The sequence below is a fragment of the Phasianus colchicus genome, chromosome 1 (assembly GCF_987193195.1).
Source record: "Phasianus colchicus chromosome 1, bPhaCol1.hap1.1, whole genome shotgun sequence".
NCBI classification, from domain to species: domain Eukaryota; kingdom Metazoa; phylum Chordata; class Aves; order Galliformes; family Phasianidae; genus Phasianus; species Phasianus colchicus.
This window is the reverse complement of record NC_143436.1, coordinates 9,625,719-9,642,619: the sequence shown is the minus strand read 5'-3', so window position 1 is coordinate 9,642,619 and position 16,901 is coordinate 9,625,719. Positions and strand designations below refer to the sequence as shown.

Below are 16,901 nucleotides of genomic sequence, written 5' to 3'. Positions count from 1 at the left end.
CTTGTCATGTTAATCTAAGGACTTAAATTCATTTATGATGATTTAAAAAGTTCACTGATATATCTTTCTCTTCTGCTCCCCTATGCACAACTGAGACAAAAGATGTAGAGCAAAACATTTTCTTAAGCTGATTACCAGTTAACAACTCATATTAATTCTAGTCTTGAGTCAGTGTATGCAATAGATTGCAGTAAAGTAACACAGTTTGGAATCTTAGTTCTCTAGTTACATCTTTGCACATCTTTAATCCTATCTGAACTCAAAATTCTGCAACTAAATTGATAGTTAATAAAATTCAACCAGGCCTGGAGCAGTGGTGGTGGCACCATTTTTATTTATTTGTTTAAATAACATTTGTTTCTACTCTTTGCTATGACTTCTATTTTCAAGAAAAAGAAGCATGAGATTCAGTTTCTACAATATTGAATTTTTTGATCTCTTAGATGAACCACGAAGTGGGGATATGGCATGGCGGGAGTAAATCTCCACTCCGACTTGTCTCACATTAGGGCATACACCTTATTCTCTGTTCTATTTCCTATGAATAATTCATTTTATGAAAAAATATAGTGACTCATTTTTTTTTCATACAACTAGACAGAATTTTAATTACAACATTGGAATACATATATGTATTTAAGGAAGCATCACACTCAAGTTCTGTAAAGCTATTATCAATACAAAATATTTTTGAGAATACTTCGCCTTAACAATTAGATTTCTAACTAGGTTTTTTCTAACTAGTTCAACATTTTCCTCCAATGCTGACTTTGATAACTGGCTTACAATTCTTTCCTTCTCTTTCATAAATTGCCATAGATTAATTAAAATAATGACAGCCAGATTCTTCCTCTTTACTGTACTGTGAATAACCAAAATTCACATGAAGTTGGGAAATATTTACTCATGGAAATGAATTGGACTACATCTCAAGAAATACAGAATTATTATGGACTCCAATAGACCATTTTAAAGCTATGTCCACCTGTTCAAAATATCTTACAGTTTATGTTCTAGAGCAAGATTCACGTATCCATAAAAGGAAAAGATTTTGTTAGGCATTAAGAGGTTAGCAGTCTGCTGTGAAAAAAAACAAAAAAACAAAAAACAGGATGTTACTGTTTTCAATAATGATCTTAAATATCACATTTGAAAAGTGCTTTGCAAAATAAAAGGATTGTTTCCTAAATCATGGCAACTACTAAGAGAAGAGTTCAGTATCTAGAAATCCACTGAAACATAAGCTTTCATTAATGCAAATTGAATTTATATAAATGGAAGAGTGGGCTAACTGTCTCATTTTACAACTTTCCCAAGTGATTTAATGCTATAAATGCAACTACTGATAAGCCATGATAAAAGGTACCTTTGAGAAAATTGGTATGTCCTAGTGATACACGTCTTTCATCTTTCTTCATATACTAACACACTTTTTTTCTTGTAGCTAATAAATCAAATAAAATGAGAGAGTGTCCAAAACTGAAGACTTTACTCTAATGCTGAAGGTGAGACGGCTAGGGAGCATACACCACAGAGACCAGCAGTAAAAGAAGGGGCAGTGTCGTGACAGGCGAGCAGTTTTATCTTTCCCTCTAAATGGAAAATGGAAACAAAACAGTGAAAGTCTTCTGGGATTTGTAGTTTTTCTCTTCTGAAAACCAGGCACCTGTAAATATCAACAGTCCACAGAACTGGAGCATTAATTCTAACTTCCAGTGCACTACCTGATGTTATGATGTAGAATACTGATAACAAAAATCATAAAACCATGACACTTCAGCAATTTTTTAAATTATTTATTTATTTTTATTATTTATTTTTTAATCAGTAGAAGAGCTTAGCAACACATTTACCATTGATTTCTGTGCAAGTTTCTTTATAGACCTTATGAGCTCTTTGGACATTGTATACTGAACACATTTAAATATATGTAAGATGCTTGTTATGATCATCATCCATTCAGGTTAATGGAGAGTCAACATGTTCAAATGAGAAGACATTTCACCATTATTAGTTGTTTAGAAGTCTCCAGATTTTTAACTTTTCAGATGTACCCTAAAAGAAGTGTATGACCCAAATTTGTTTCCTGGGTTATGTATTTCAAGTTGCTTAGCTCATCTTCCTTCGAAGAAGGAAAGGAAAGGAAAGGAAAGGAAAGGAAAGGAAAGGAAAGGAAAGGAAAGGAAAGGAAAGGAAAGGAAAGGAAAGGAAAGGAAAGGAAAGGAAAGGAAAGGAAAGGAAAGGAAAGGAAAGGAAAGGAAAGGAAAGGAAAGGAAAGGAAAGGAAAGGAAAGGAAAGGAAAGGAAAGGAAAGGAAAGGAAAAGGAAAAGGAAAAGGAAAAGGGGAGGGGAAGGGGAAGAGAAAGAGAAAGAGAAAGAGAAAGAGAAAGAGAAAGAGAAAGAGAAAAGGAAGATGGGGCCACAATTCATTGACCAATAAATTCATTTTCTGGTTTTGTGTATTCCCTTTTCATTTCCTGAATTGTGTCAAGGCAGCAGATATTAGCCATGAATCTTGCTATATTTCTGCAAGCTCCGATTCTCCAGCAGGCACAGATCTAACTTAACCAGTCTGCAAAAGGTTTTATTTCTTAGTGGCTCTAGCCATATTACAGGCTGGCAATGCTCATGTAGCAACCTGTGCATCAATGCTTCTTGCCAAACAAGACAAATTAGAAGAACCTATGCAACTTTACTGCTTCCTGATGTCTGCTCTGGTGAAAAGAAATGGAGAACTTTGAACCTGACAGCTCCACTGAATGCAGGAGAAATGACAAGCTGGAATATATTTAATAAAGTTGTACAATAAAACAGATAAATCCTGGATATGTAAATCCAAATGGACTTTTCAGCAACCATTCAGGTGTCTAAATGTTGATTTATAGATGGTAGGTAGAAGTTCTGCTTTATCCCTGCTTAGAATCAGAGGCTGCAATTTGCCAACACAAGAAAGTCTCTCTGAAAATATGCTGTTGGTGGAGCTCAGTTAATTTCAAAATGTAAGCTCAAAGGATTTATAACTAACCATTCCAAGCTCACCAGTCCAGATGTTTATTACCATTAATTCAAATTCTTTCCAATGGATATTACCTTATTGGAAATTAAAGTCTATACTACTGTAGAAAGAGTACAATGATGGAAAATTAAACTAATGCTCCCATTGGGGCAGTATCTGTTGACTACTAATTCAAACTCATTTTGGCTCCGGGCATCACTGTTTGGACAACACCATCTGTGAAGTGTCAAGCACACATTCAAAATAGTAAAGGAAGAAGAAAATTGGTTAAGATAATTGGCATATTTAGGCCAGAGCCTTGGGAACATCTGATTTTGGGTTGAAGTAACACCAAGATTACTGTTTTTTAAGCAAAACACACACCTAAACAACAGACAGCTGTTAATGATTTTCTCTACCCTTAACCATAAAATTCAACATGGTGTGCCAAGAATCTGAATTATGAAGCAAAAACAAAAAAGGGAATAAGCTTCCAGTAATGAAGTGTCACCCCCTGAAGAGGGGGGAAAGTAATGAAAAAGTTATGGTTGTCTCCAGTCATGGATAATTTTCAGTAACATGGGATGATGATTATTAGTGCATGAATTCAATCAAAAACCACGTGTTTGTTTGATCTTCTTTACTTTGCAAACTGTAACCTGCTCAAAAGTGGAAGGCATCCTGCTGAAACAGAAAGTCACTTCATTTCTGAATTTCCTTTATTTGTATTTCCCATAAATCATCTTTGATAAATGATGTAATAATACATGTCAATTGCTGGCATCATTATCCTAGATATACAGGTGCCATTTGCTTTTGAAGAATTTTCTGAAACTGTCATGAATGAAATAGATTGTAATGTTCTAGCTGAAGAGGAATGAGAGGTGGTAGAAGTCAAAATGATAAAATTTGAGGCTGTAGGTTTAGAACTGTAAAACATATTTTCCAATTGTGCACTCTCCCAGACTTCTGAGTTGGCACTTTGACAATCCAGTAATTAAAATTTCTGGTCTTACCTGCAGCATGAAGCAAACTAAGGATCATTTTCAGACCAATTGACTTTATTATCTCTAAGCAGATTTCAAAGTATTGCTTGGGTAACAAAGCAGAAAAGAACTGTTAGGGAAGAACAGCAGGAATCTAGCTGGAAAGAAATAAAAGTGAACTGAATTATGTTTGTATCTGCTATGAGAACTCAGTAGGTACTGCTATACAGAACTGTTCAAATGGTTGCTGGACAGGAAAGACTGAATAGTGCAACTGGGTAGCAGCTAAATTTTAAAATGTGTTGTTTGTTCTGGTGTAAAATGTTGAGATTTGTATACTCATATGCTTAGTTCATATACTAATAAGATTTTAGGCTATTTAAATGATTGACTGCCTGCAGTTGTTTGGAAAGAATTCTTACACAGACACAAATTGATATTTTTTTTTAATAACAAAAAAAACTTTTTTCTACTTTTTTTCAGTGAAATGTTGTGGAGAAAAAAAAAAAAAAAAAAACACAAAAACCAACAACGTAACAGGTAGAACATAGAATAATGCTATTTACATTCCCAGAAGGAAAATAAAGGTTCATTTGTGACTTCTCCAGGGGTACCATATCTATGGCAGATAGATGAGATCCTATGAACTTCAATGAAATGACATCAGGTCATGGAGGATATTTCTCGAAATAGCATGCACTGAAGTCCCATTTCTTTCCCTTTATTCTAGACCTTCAGCTACGTACTGTCCTCAGACAATATAACAAACTTGTTTTTACTGTACTTATAAAAGGTGCTTACTCTAGTTATCCATATTACTCTTTGTCATAATGGGATATATCTCTGTGAATTATACATTTGCATCAGCTTTAGCTAACACTTTCAATTTAATTACACATACTTAACTATTTTCAAGTCCTTACTTGCTTCATTGGTTGTCCAATTAAAAACTGAATATCTTACGAAAACACCAAGTGTAATATGTCAAAATCAATATTTCTTCTATTTCATTTTTAAATAAAATTTAATCAGAATTTAAGTTTCTGAAAAATTTTCTCCTGCTCAGATAGAGAATTTTCAGTCATTTCTGTCAAACAAAAACAAGCAAATTAGTTGAAAATATATTAGCAATATGAATGAAAACATTTAGTATAAAATCTGTAAATAAAAGAGAAACTAACCTTTACAGATGAAAGATTTATGCCACTGTTACTTTGTGAAATTGCATTTCAGATCTGGAATTAGAAGGGAGAGTCTGAGCAGTAAGACAGGGCAATGTATTATTTTTATTATTTTTTATTTTATATGAAAACTTTAAGAGAGCATGAATTCAATATCAAAATAATTCATCCTTTTCCTTTCCTGATATACGTAGGAATATAGGCTAATAAATGAATCCAACATAATTATTTTCTATAAAGATTCTTTTAAAATTACATCCGCTGTCTCATCATGCTTAAATTTTCAAAGTAATAATAGCAATAGCCTTAACATGATTTTACAAGCCTAGCCCACAAGTATTCTAGTTCTTTCAGTTCTTCCATAATTCCAAGGTAGTGTCACTGTAACTAAAAAACACTAATAACAAACTTTCATATAGCATCTTTCATCTGAAGTGATTCCCAAGGGCTTTGCTTTGATTACATCAGTGCAAAGGTCATTCATTTCCAAACGAGTTTCTTTTTATTTTCCTTCTCATTATGCAAAGACATAGAAATGAGATTCAGAGAGCTAACAGGCTGGGAAATTGCTTTACATGTTTCCTTTATGATTTCAGGTGACTTCCCACCCCCCCGTGTGCCTGCCCCTGCAAAACAATGAAGTGATGTAAAATCAGGATGTTAATGCCTAGCCTCTAGAGCCACATTTGATTAGAAATGCAGGGACTAATGTGCTGTTGGCTTGCTATGGCCTTAGCATATAGTTTATTATCCAGTTAGAAGAAACATGTTATTCATATAAATGGCATTATTGGAAACATAAATTATTGTATAAATATAGATCTCTGTTTTCAACTGCTGCGGCTTTCATTATGACTAGTTAAAAAATACTTCGATCAGTTGTCTTAGGAATGATTTATATCAAGATGCTTATCTTCTGTCTCTTCTGTGTAATCTTTTCGTCTTTTGGGAAAAAAAAAATATTGCATGAAAAGGCAAGCGGAAATAAAGTCTATGAAGGAAACTGTTCAGTTCATGTTTGGTATTATAGCACAGCTTTGAAAACTGAGGGGATATAAAGAACTTCAAATGAAAAACACAAAAAGTCTCTCGGCACATTCTATTGTCGTCCTTTAAACTTACAGGTTTCTTGTTTTTAGCAATTCTTTAAAAGCATTTTAAATTTTGTTAAAGATGTCTAACAAAAATGAAAGCTATCTTGCCACAGAAAAAAAAAATTATTACTATTTCAGTATTTTGTTTATAGTTTTTTCGGTTAATTGTTTGGAGTTTGAGGTTAGTATTTTTTCTATGCTTTTTGTTTGTTTGTTTATTGCTTCCTTGTCTTTTAAAGGTAACAACAAAAGCAATACAGTATAAATGGGTTTAAGATTAAGTTCCCAATTAAGTTAATTGGAATTGTATAGGCAGATTTTTTGATCTTTTTAAACCAATCCTGAATATTTGTTATTCAAATATTTGCCTTTTCTCCTAGACTTGGATACCAGAAGAAAGAACTAAAGCATATTTCAAACACAATGGTGTTGTATATCAAAAAGACACTCTTATCTTACTACTGCACCAACTTTAAAAGTTATCTGTAGTAGCATCAAGGTTGAAAATGGTCTTATAGAAAAACCTTTCCTTATCTATAAATGGCATGTGTAACTTCAATCATTCAGAGTTCAAGTAAGCCAGCAGCTAGTGCATTATGCATTGCTTTAGAATAGTTCAGAAAGACTCATAAAGTGATTCAATGAGAGAGAATATAAAGTTTAGTATGCTATCTTCTTTAGTGTTAGAAAAATCAGTTTAACCTCTTATAAACAATTTTCCTCCTCCTCCACATACACCAGCAATGGACAACTGCCTTGAACTATGCTGTAAATTACCACAGAGTTCACAGAAATGTGACCATAGCAGTAAAAGAGAAAGAAATCATTGATTTTATTTCAGTTACTTTCTTACACAGAATTCAGGGGGAAAAAAAAGTGTTTTTTATCGATATATTTTATTTGGAGATGTCAAGGGGATTTCTAAACACAAGTTTATTTACAGTAGTCTGGTTCAGCATTGTAGGTTAAATATTCAAATTATTTAAAACATCTCTCTGCTACATCTACTGATGTGAACAGGCTGGCTTAATGCAGTGATTATTGAAGAGTCTAGTGCACAGAAAAGAGGGCTCTGTTTCCTTTGTTCAAGTAAGAATCTTTTTACAGGAAAGCAAGATTTTAAACAGATTTGTTTTCACAAGGGTGAGAAAAAGGAGCCTTAAAGATACAAAATGACCTTTCCACATAGCTACAGCATCTCTGTGGGAACACATAGCCAGATAGATGCTGAAGCTTGCTGACATCCCAGATTGACATGGACATCTCACGCCTTGACAGAAGAAAACCCACATCTTCAATGGATCTTTCTGTCATATCCGTGTAAGTTACACATTTAATTTCCATACAGATATTTTGTATTCATCTAGTAGGAATCAAAAAAATCCATCAACCTTACTCATATAAGCATATCAACTTCCTCTTATGATTGACATAAACAAAGCTAAAGGGCAGAGTTGAACTGATAGAAAAATAATGAACTGTCCACGTGTTTTTGTAAAACTGAAGAATACCTTTTGGACAAAGAGGCTGAGAGACAAAGAACAACCTGCATCTGTGTTCATAAACCTATTTGAATGTAATAATGTTGGCTCTATTTAAACTTTGAGACCAGCCTTCAAGAAGTTCCAGGTCTTGAACATCGCTGGAAATTCTCTGACCTGGCAATTGCCACCTTCCAAAATCATCTCATGGAACAGTCTAACCACTGACTAATAGAGACAGTAACATTTGACTGCCGGAGAATGTTCCTGCATATTATTTAAATTACTAATATAACAGTTAAAAAAAGAAAAAAAAATTAGAAGAGTCAACAGTGGGGGATAAGTTGACTAGAGTATTTTTCTTCGTTAAGTAACACACTTTTCCAGACAAAGGCCTCATTTTTCAGTTACTTACAGAAATTTATAGGCATAGTTCTGTCAGTGAAACAGCAGCAAACTTGTTCCACATCTACACCAATATAGGTTACAGCAGGATTGAATCCCAACATTTTTAAACATTTGACACAGCACTTACTTTTATGGAGACCTATAAAAAAGGAGATAAAGTAAACTGTATCATCCCCTTCATCTCCATGGACAGATAAGATTAAGTCCATATGGATTTCTGCAGCGAGAATGTGGAGGGACACAGTATTAACTTTCAGGGTTTCTCTAATCTTGACAAAAAATCATTTTATGTTTGTTTCAAAACTTTCACAGGATTCATGAGCAAGAATGGAGCTTGCGTGCTGGCTGTTCTCCATGTCACTGCTGTACAACAACATGACCATATGAGGTAAAAGAAAGAGGATGCATTTATAGCTGAATTATGGGATATACACTGGATGCAAAAACTTATATTCCACTTGTTCTGCTGATATGGATCACAGAGAAGAAATCTGATCTCCTAAATTTCAGATGAACACCAAAGTCAGCAGATTGTTATGCATACTCCCGATATCTTTTTAACATGAGTAATTGGTTTGAAAGTTCTGCAATAGGTTGCAAAAACACCAAATTCAAAACTAATTACTTATGTAAGAGCAATCATTTGAAGTCTTACCTTTAAAAGCATGTGCAAACTGTTTTTCTCAGTTTGATCATTTGAGAGTGTATGCACTCTGTGCAAAATATTCAGATATTCACTAAAGCAGAGAACAGAACTGTGAGATAACTCATGTGCTGCAGTTTTTAAGGTACTGATCCTACAGAGGTGATATGAATCTCTGATCTAGAAAAACCCATGTAGTTTCTATAAAATTACATAATTTCATCAGAAAAGACCTAAACTATCTATCATGGATATAAAATGAAATGAATGAGATTATTCTCATACTTAGATCATGAACTTATGTTCATCCTTATTCATTAGAGTGAGGTTATGTATCTGTGTTCTTTTGTAATATGGAAGCCATTGTTATTTTCTGAGAGCTCTGTAAATCCACTAATTCTCTGGTGTTAAATATACCTAAATGTTTTTTCTTTGTCTTTCAAAATGGGGGGAAAAAAAAAAAAAAAAAAAAAAAAAAAAAAAAAAAAAAAAAAAAAGTTTATTTGGCCACATACAGAATCTGAGGGAAAAGTTGTTTGTTTTATTGATAATAATGAAAAAAACATACTTCAGTTATACAAACAAAAATTCCTTTTCAAGTTTTATGGATATCCTGGAAAAACAATTAATCACACAGATCTTTTGTGAACAAATATTTGACAATGGCATGGGAGTAGCCCATGTGGAGCCTGTTAGGATGCAAAATGTTAACAGCAGAACCATGCCAATTTTGCAGCAGTTTACTTTTTATGTGAGAGTGATTACAGCTGGAAGCACACTAAAAATTAACAACACATAACTACAAAACATTAGCAGAAATTGCAAAATTGAACTCAGCCACAATAAAAATACAGAAGTTGATTCTATATTATTACTTTATGTCTGTAGAAAAAAATATATATATTCCTTGTTGAAATATTTTTTGGGTACATTTTAATGTTTTTATCAATGTGAAAAAGCTCTTTTAAGAATATTACTATTATTTTGTATATGTGCTGTGTGAGGATTTTATTCACTTCCAGAAATGAATTATGTTTACTGATGTGCAGTGACCAATGCATTGAGATTCCTAATGCCCAATGCTTGTGTATACTTTCTGATATGAAGACCACATCAAAGATAAAGATAAAAAATAAAAGGAAAATGAGAGATGAAATAGAAAGAGAGATGGGAACGAGACGTAACAAAATAACTTTTTACTTTGATGCTTCAAAGAAGAGGGCTGAAACTCATGCATAGTTGCCTGGAGGCTGAGTCATCCAATATCCAGCAGCACTTGAACTAGTGAGCTTTTGTACAAGTAAGCGGAAGAGAAGAAAAATATGAATGTTATCACTTCATTAGATTGTTCTTCTTGATAAAATTCTTGGTAGATTTAGATTTTTAAAATTACTATTAGTTTTTTATTTTGTTGTTGTTGAAGTGCCACTCTGAGGCAAAGGAAACTTGGCAATCTTCTCAATGGAGGCCAAATAGAGACGAGGGTGTAACAAGTTCCTCAGCAGAAAACAGAGGACAGCAGTTTGCACAAAGCTTCCAGTTAAAGGAGAGCTGAGGGGGCTTATGGAAAGGACTTTTTCTGACAATGAACAGAAACAGGATCAGGGCACTGTTATAACACTGTTTTTTTGTTTGTTTGTTTGTTTGTTTGTTTTTGTTTTCTTTTTCTTCAATCAGTATTTAATGAGTTTTTTGTTTTGTTTTGTTTTGTTTTTTAGCAGTGTTACCTATGCAGAATTATTAGTTACTGATTACATTACTATTGTGTTTGCAGAACAGTTTGAGAAGTGCTGAATATATAGTGCTGTTGGAACAGATAGGGAATACGTAGGAGGCAGTAGAGGCAATATTTGCAAAAAAAAAAACCTGTTCAGAGGTGATTATTAGGGGTTAGTGCAAAAAATATGTTTGTGAGTATATCAAAAGCAGTGCAAAAGATCCCCAGCTTAATGAGATCATAAAATAAATACAATATCCCTCGGTGTAGTGTTTGCGGGGACAAAGATACTGAGCTGGAAACATAAAGACAGGCAGATTCTAATTATTTGCACTCCGGTGTCAATAAGAATCTTTCTATAGATAATAGTACAGTGTATACAGAAATATACATTTCTATAGGTAATAGTTCAGTCCTCAGAGAACTTCATGTTAATAAAAAATACAAGTTTTCTTGTGTGTTCAAAACTGATATCTTAAAGAATGAATGTTCCCAGGAAATATTCTGATGTTAACCTCTGGTATATCACTGGATTCAAATCTAATGTAATTCTGTTCAGATCAAATGTCTTTTTTTCTTACATAACAGAGCCATCTTTAGCCATCTGAACTTAGTCCTACAAACTACCTTCCACCTCCAGTTTCCATGTAAAATTTCAGTGCAGCATGCACCCATGTTTTCTGACCCATTTATCACCAAACTTACTTTACTTTCGAGCAATGTCATCCGACTCCTTCAAGGCTAGAAGGCACAAGCATTATTTACTTGGTTTTGCATTCCCTTCTGAGCACTTTGTCATTCCTTATAACAGTTTAATTTACTGACAAGAGTAATTTATCGTCAGGACCATCTCAGATGAGCTATTTTACTGAACATTAGTACAGGAGATGACACTAGAGACACACAGAATTTTCTCTTAGAGAGATGGTTCCTTTAAAAAAAAAACAAAACACATAAACCTACATTTCATGTTAAAATTCCTTCTGTTCACATCATTGAAATTAACTCCCAGACAGTAACACTCCACAGACAAAAGCATCACTGTCTAGAATGATATCAAAACACACACTTTTTCAATTTAGGTGGCAGACATGCTACTGGAGTTTAGGAAAAGCCGCACTGTCTAATATTAGTGCTTGCAAGACAGCATGACAGATCTGGCACGTTTTGTGCTTCTGACTTGAGGCAGATTATTTTTCTTTTTTAAAATATTTTCTTGAATTTCCAAACTGAAAATAGCAATAAGTTCAAGTGTTTTTCATCATGATCATAAACCAGTCGCATATGTGACTAAATCTAGGTGCCACAAAGCTGCACTTAGTTTAGCTATTGTCCTTTGGGGAAGAGATGACACAATTAAAACTACATTTCTAAACTACATAGTGGAATTCCATACGAAAATATATTTTAAAAGAGTTTTCCTTCCCTTTATGCACTGTAATAGAATTTCTTAATTTACTGCTTCAGACTAAGTCAATTTGATTAAGAGCTAAACCTTATAAAAATATCCACATCAGGGACTTGTACCAATTTGACAGAACTTTTTTTAAAAAATGAGTGCAAAAAGTAGGACTCATTTAAATTCTAACACCAAAGTCAGCCTCAAGGAAAGTTAATATTCAAGTTTACATTCTGAAGCCAGTTGGGTTTATTTGGCTTTGCAAATAATTTCCCAGACTTTGGTAGATACAATTTTGCTTAAAAACTTCCTTACCTGGAAAGCCACTTTTAGAGTGCGCCTTCATAGCCAGCATGAAGCTCAAGCACTAAGGTAGATTTTTAAAGCTCTCCTTTACACTATGTAACTCATCAGTCATTAATTATAGCAATATCATAGAATGGCTTTAGTTGGAAGGGACCTTAAAGATCATCTAAATCCAACCCCCTGCCATGGACAAGGTTGTCACCCTGAAGATCAGGCCGCCCAGGTCTGCATCCAACCTGGCATTGAGCACCTCCAGAGATGGGGCATCCACAACTTCACTGGGCAATGTGTTGCAGTACTTCATAATTCTCTGAGTTGATTTTTTTTTTTTTCCTACCAACTTAACAAAATCTCCCCATCTCCCCTCTTTTAGTTTGAAGTCATTCCCTCATGTCCTATCAACATCAAATTGTGTAATTGGCCCCCCTCCTACTCACAATCTCCCCTCAAGTACTGGAAGGCTGCAGTGAGGCCTCTCAAGATCCTTCTCCAAGCTAAAAAAGCCAAAAATCTTGTCCACTGAAAGATACCTTTTATGGCCAGAGCTTACTGAGACATTCAACTGAAATTCTGGAAGCATTTACATGAGTAAAAGTATAAAATTGTACATGTAATGGATCTTTGAATTCAAAACAACTAAAACTATGTAGGCAGACTTACTCAATTTTTAATAGCTTGAGGAAAAAAACAAATCGACCTATATTCGATAGTAGAATTCAGAGAGTACATATCAGCAGATAAATTTGGACATAAGAAAAACAGCATAAGACAACAAAGCTTTAATTTCTTAATCAGTTGTTGGCTAAGAAGACAGAATCTACTTCAAGATGGAAAATATTCTGGTCTCACATGTAACTTAATACTTACAAGTTTATGAGTCTATATAACTCTTTAGCTCATCAGTCAATTTAGCCAATTTCTAGGACAAGATGCTAAGCAGTACAGTAATTTGAGACACAGAAATTTATTAATATAGGACTTAGAAAGAAAGAGTAGGTATAAGTTTGAAGAAGAGCCACAGGATCTGCCACTGTTTTTCCAATCTAACTAAATAGTCCAGCAGCGACAGCATTTCAAGCAAAGAGTTTCCCTGAAAGAACAGTTTCTGATTAAGCCAGCAACGATAAATCAGAGTATTCTCTAGTGAAATGCACTATTTTAGTCATATAAAATGAAAGAAAAGAATATGAACTGCTAGGTCTCATAGAACCTGTACAGTGAAAGGGAGTTCTTAAATCTATGGAGAACTATTCAACTGTGAAAATATTTAATTTCTATCTGTCTCTCTTTCTCTCTCATCTTTTAATAATATCCAAAATTTTGTACTTTTCATATTTTTGTTTTGTTATGCAGAAATGAAAAATGTTTCTAGTAGAAATATGATTAAGCATAATTGAGATTTAAGCTGTTCTAACAGTGTCAACTGCATTTCAATAGATAAGCACAATATATTTAATAACTATAATTTAGTACCAATAGCACTGTTAAAATAAGCACTGAAAAATTAAAATTGCCGAAATAAGCTTTACTTAATTTGATTCTTCAGCTTAGTGCTTATTTATGTATACATATGTCAAAATCTTTAATATAATCCATGTTTTTTCTGACTTTTGGTCACATATACTTATGTGTGCATTTCCTGATACATTCTATTGTTTCCACCAAAAATATCTCATTTATTGCATGGAATAGGCATTGTCCAATTAACATTTTTTCTTCATTCTTAAATTTGCCTCCCTGGCCCTCATTAAAACAAACAGTTCAAACAATACACTGCATTTCACATTGAAGGTAGATCTTTGTAGGCATTCAAGACTGTTGGAATTCTGGGTTTACGAATAGGAATGAAGATATTTTAAAAGAACACAGGAGGGTCTTCAATGATTTTCTTTCCAAGAAAAGAAAACAAACAACTTTGGTATTTCATCCTACAAAGAGTGTAGTAAGAATACTATCATAAGCAGGTCAACAAAAGGATGTTGTCCTTTCCCCTTGGAGCCTAAGCAAAAGAGGCCAACACAGGACCGAATTACTCCAATTTGCTTCGTAAGTAGTCAGAACTGATCTTCTGGTTCAAAGTGCTACTAAGAGCATGATCATGGATATAACAGGTAGCAGTATATATGACTAATTGTAAATGACTCTGGAGATCTCTAAGGGGTGCTGAAGAAGCAGAACATTAAAGCATTTCCAAGAGATTCATCCCATGCTGTGAGAAAGAGCAGTCAGAGGTCAAAAGAAGTCATAACCTTCTTGTACAGCAAAAGAAGGATGTGCTCTTTTCAGAGCTTTTCTGGAATCAATCTTCCATGAAGATTTCAGAATGGCTAAAGCAGCCAGGAGGTATAAACATGGGAGAGAAGTGAAAAATGGACCTACACAGTTCATACTAAGCCATGAAGTCATATAAAAGCAAGTAATAGATGGACACAGAGAAGAAACTATTTAATTTTAAAACAATATACTTTGAGAAGTTTAAGTAGTAAACAAATGAAATTGGAATTTCTTATGTCTGCAATGAGTTTGACCTAGTTAGGTATTACTGATTTGGGGTTGAAATATTTCATTAATTCCTAAATGAAATTGCTTTATAAGGCTCATATTACCAGAATCTTTCAATTGATGATTATAACCCATTTAGGAAAAATTCAGTGGGGAAAAAAGGAAGGAGCATGTTGCAGTATGTCAAAAATAACGTCAACTTTTTTCTATATTATCAAAATTGCTAAACAAATAAACCTTACTAAGAGCTATCATGGCAATAAATAAAGCAGTATATATAGAGCTCCAGATTACTGAATCACAGTAGACAACGGGATGATTGACTTTCTAAGCACCTATCTATCTCAGCCTAGGTGGTAAAAGATGCATTACTCCACCATATTTACCAGCCATATAAATTTTATAGGATAGCTTTATGAAGTTGGTAACAATTATGAGTAAAATCTATTGGGAGAAAGTAATTAAATGCAACTGATACTGGGAATTATTTAAATGCCCAGAATTTCTGCTAATGAAGAAGGCTATGCTAGCAAAAACAGACATAGAAGAGATGTGAAAGCATCAATTAACTAAGTAATGATTAACATAGAAAAGTGGAGGAGCTCTTAGTTATAAATGTAAAAGAAAGGAAACAGAAAATATCAAAAAGGAAAGAAAAATATAAGATGAATACACATGTGACTGATAAACCAATAAACACTTTTTGGTCACATTCAGGTGGCTGTATCATAAGCCTCACGTTTTCAGTGTATGTACACTAAGGTAAGGTTTACTACTTAGGGTTCTTTAATTAATTAAGGAAAGACAATGTAAATACATTATTATAAAATTTGCCAGCTACATAAAGATCAGAAGAATCAGTAGTACGAAGGCTATGTCAGGAATGAAGAATGAACTCAATTTCTTGGTAAACATATTGTGGGAAAATAATGTGTGTTTCAATTTTGCCAAACATCAAGAACTTAATTATCAAGAAGGAATGTAAGTCATTCTTCAGGATTGGGAATTCTAAGGAATGACAGAAATATTGAGTGACTTAGAGGTTAGTATTTATAATTATTTGAACATGAGTTTTCATTGTGGAATACTACAGTCTTTGAAAATTTTAGTAAGAAAATGCCAAGTATGATCAAAGACGTTATATTATATCTGAACTAACACTGAAGCCATCAGAACTAGATTATTGCATCCAATTATGTGTTCAAAGAAATATGATGAAAAATTATAAAAGTTTCAAAGAAGTCAGTGGAAGTGATTAAAGGACTGGAGAATGCGACTTATGGGAGAGAGAAAAAAAAAAAATCGGAAGAATAATTTAGTTTCCAAAATTGAGGGTTAAGAAGTGACATGATTGGTGATTAAACATACTTTCCTGATGAAATCTGATAACAGAGAACTTCTTAATCAGGGAACATTAATGACATTAATCCCTTATTACTCTTCCCAAAAAATACCAACATTTCTGTGGGATGATCTCCGGTGATATGTACTTTAAAGCCTCAGAATCCTTTCTTGAAGGTAACTTCTGAGCCCCACATGATTTTAATTGTCAGTTTCAGAAAAAGAAATACCTTGGCAATTTTTACTATAGTCATCTGTTGAACACTTCATCCTGAGATCCGGCAATGAAAATATCAAGTTAAAATCAGTCAGCTTTCTACGTTCCTATGGATATATCATCATGAAGCACAATCCTGACCTGCACTGTCACCTTCTGAGTTCCTTGTAAGTTTTCTGTGCTTTTCATCCATGTGACCTCACAATGTCTCAAAAGCGGGTGTGTACCCTAATCTGCATTTCATCATAGAATACTGAGTTGGAAGGAACCCACAAATTTCTAACTCAACTCCTGAAAAAATTTGGGCCCTTGTGGCATATCCAAAGTCACAAATAAAATGTGGCTGGTGACAAAAATAAAAAACGGATCACCTGACTTTTAATCACTGTTCAAATCACCATTAGAACTCCCTGCTATTAACACATATACAGTAATTAGCACTTACTTTGTCATATCTGCATTATAGTATTTACATGTACTACAGACTCTGAATTCCTATTCATAACTCTATGGTTTTCAACCTGCAATTTATTTAGCCAAAGAAAACAGAAATAATTCATCTAAAAACATTTCAGCACTGTGAGGTACCCAGTTTCTGGGTAATCTCAGACACTAAACTTCAGTTTACAAGA

The 16,901-nt window shown here is 33.7% G+C and overlaps 1 long non-coding RNA gene across 2 annotated transcripts in view; it reads right to left on the bottom strand.

Annotated features, from left to right (window-relative positions):
• Positions 1-16,448, bottom strand: part of LOC116236057 (uncharacterized) — a 47,943-nt gene extending 31,495 nt beyond the window's left edge. The window contains exons 1-3 of one of the 2 annotated variants that reach the window (XR_016463558.1): positions 16,283-16,448; positions 8,152-8,283; positions 5,162-5,215 (exon numbers count right to left, since the gene is read on the bottom strand). This is a non-coding gene — a long non-coding RNA (uncharacterized LOC116236057). The remainder of the gene's footprint in view (positions 1-5,161; positions 5,216-8,151; positions 8,284-16,282) is intronic. The other variant, XR_004168483.2, reaches the window with a different exon arrangement.
• Positions 16,449-16,901: the final 453 nt, after the last annotated feature.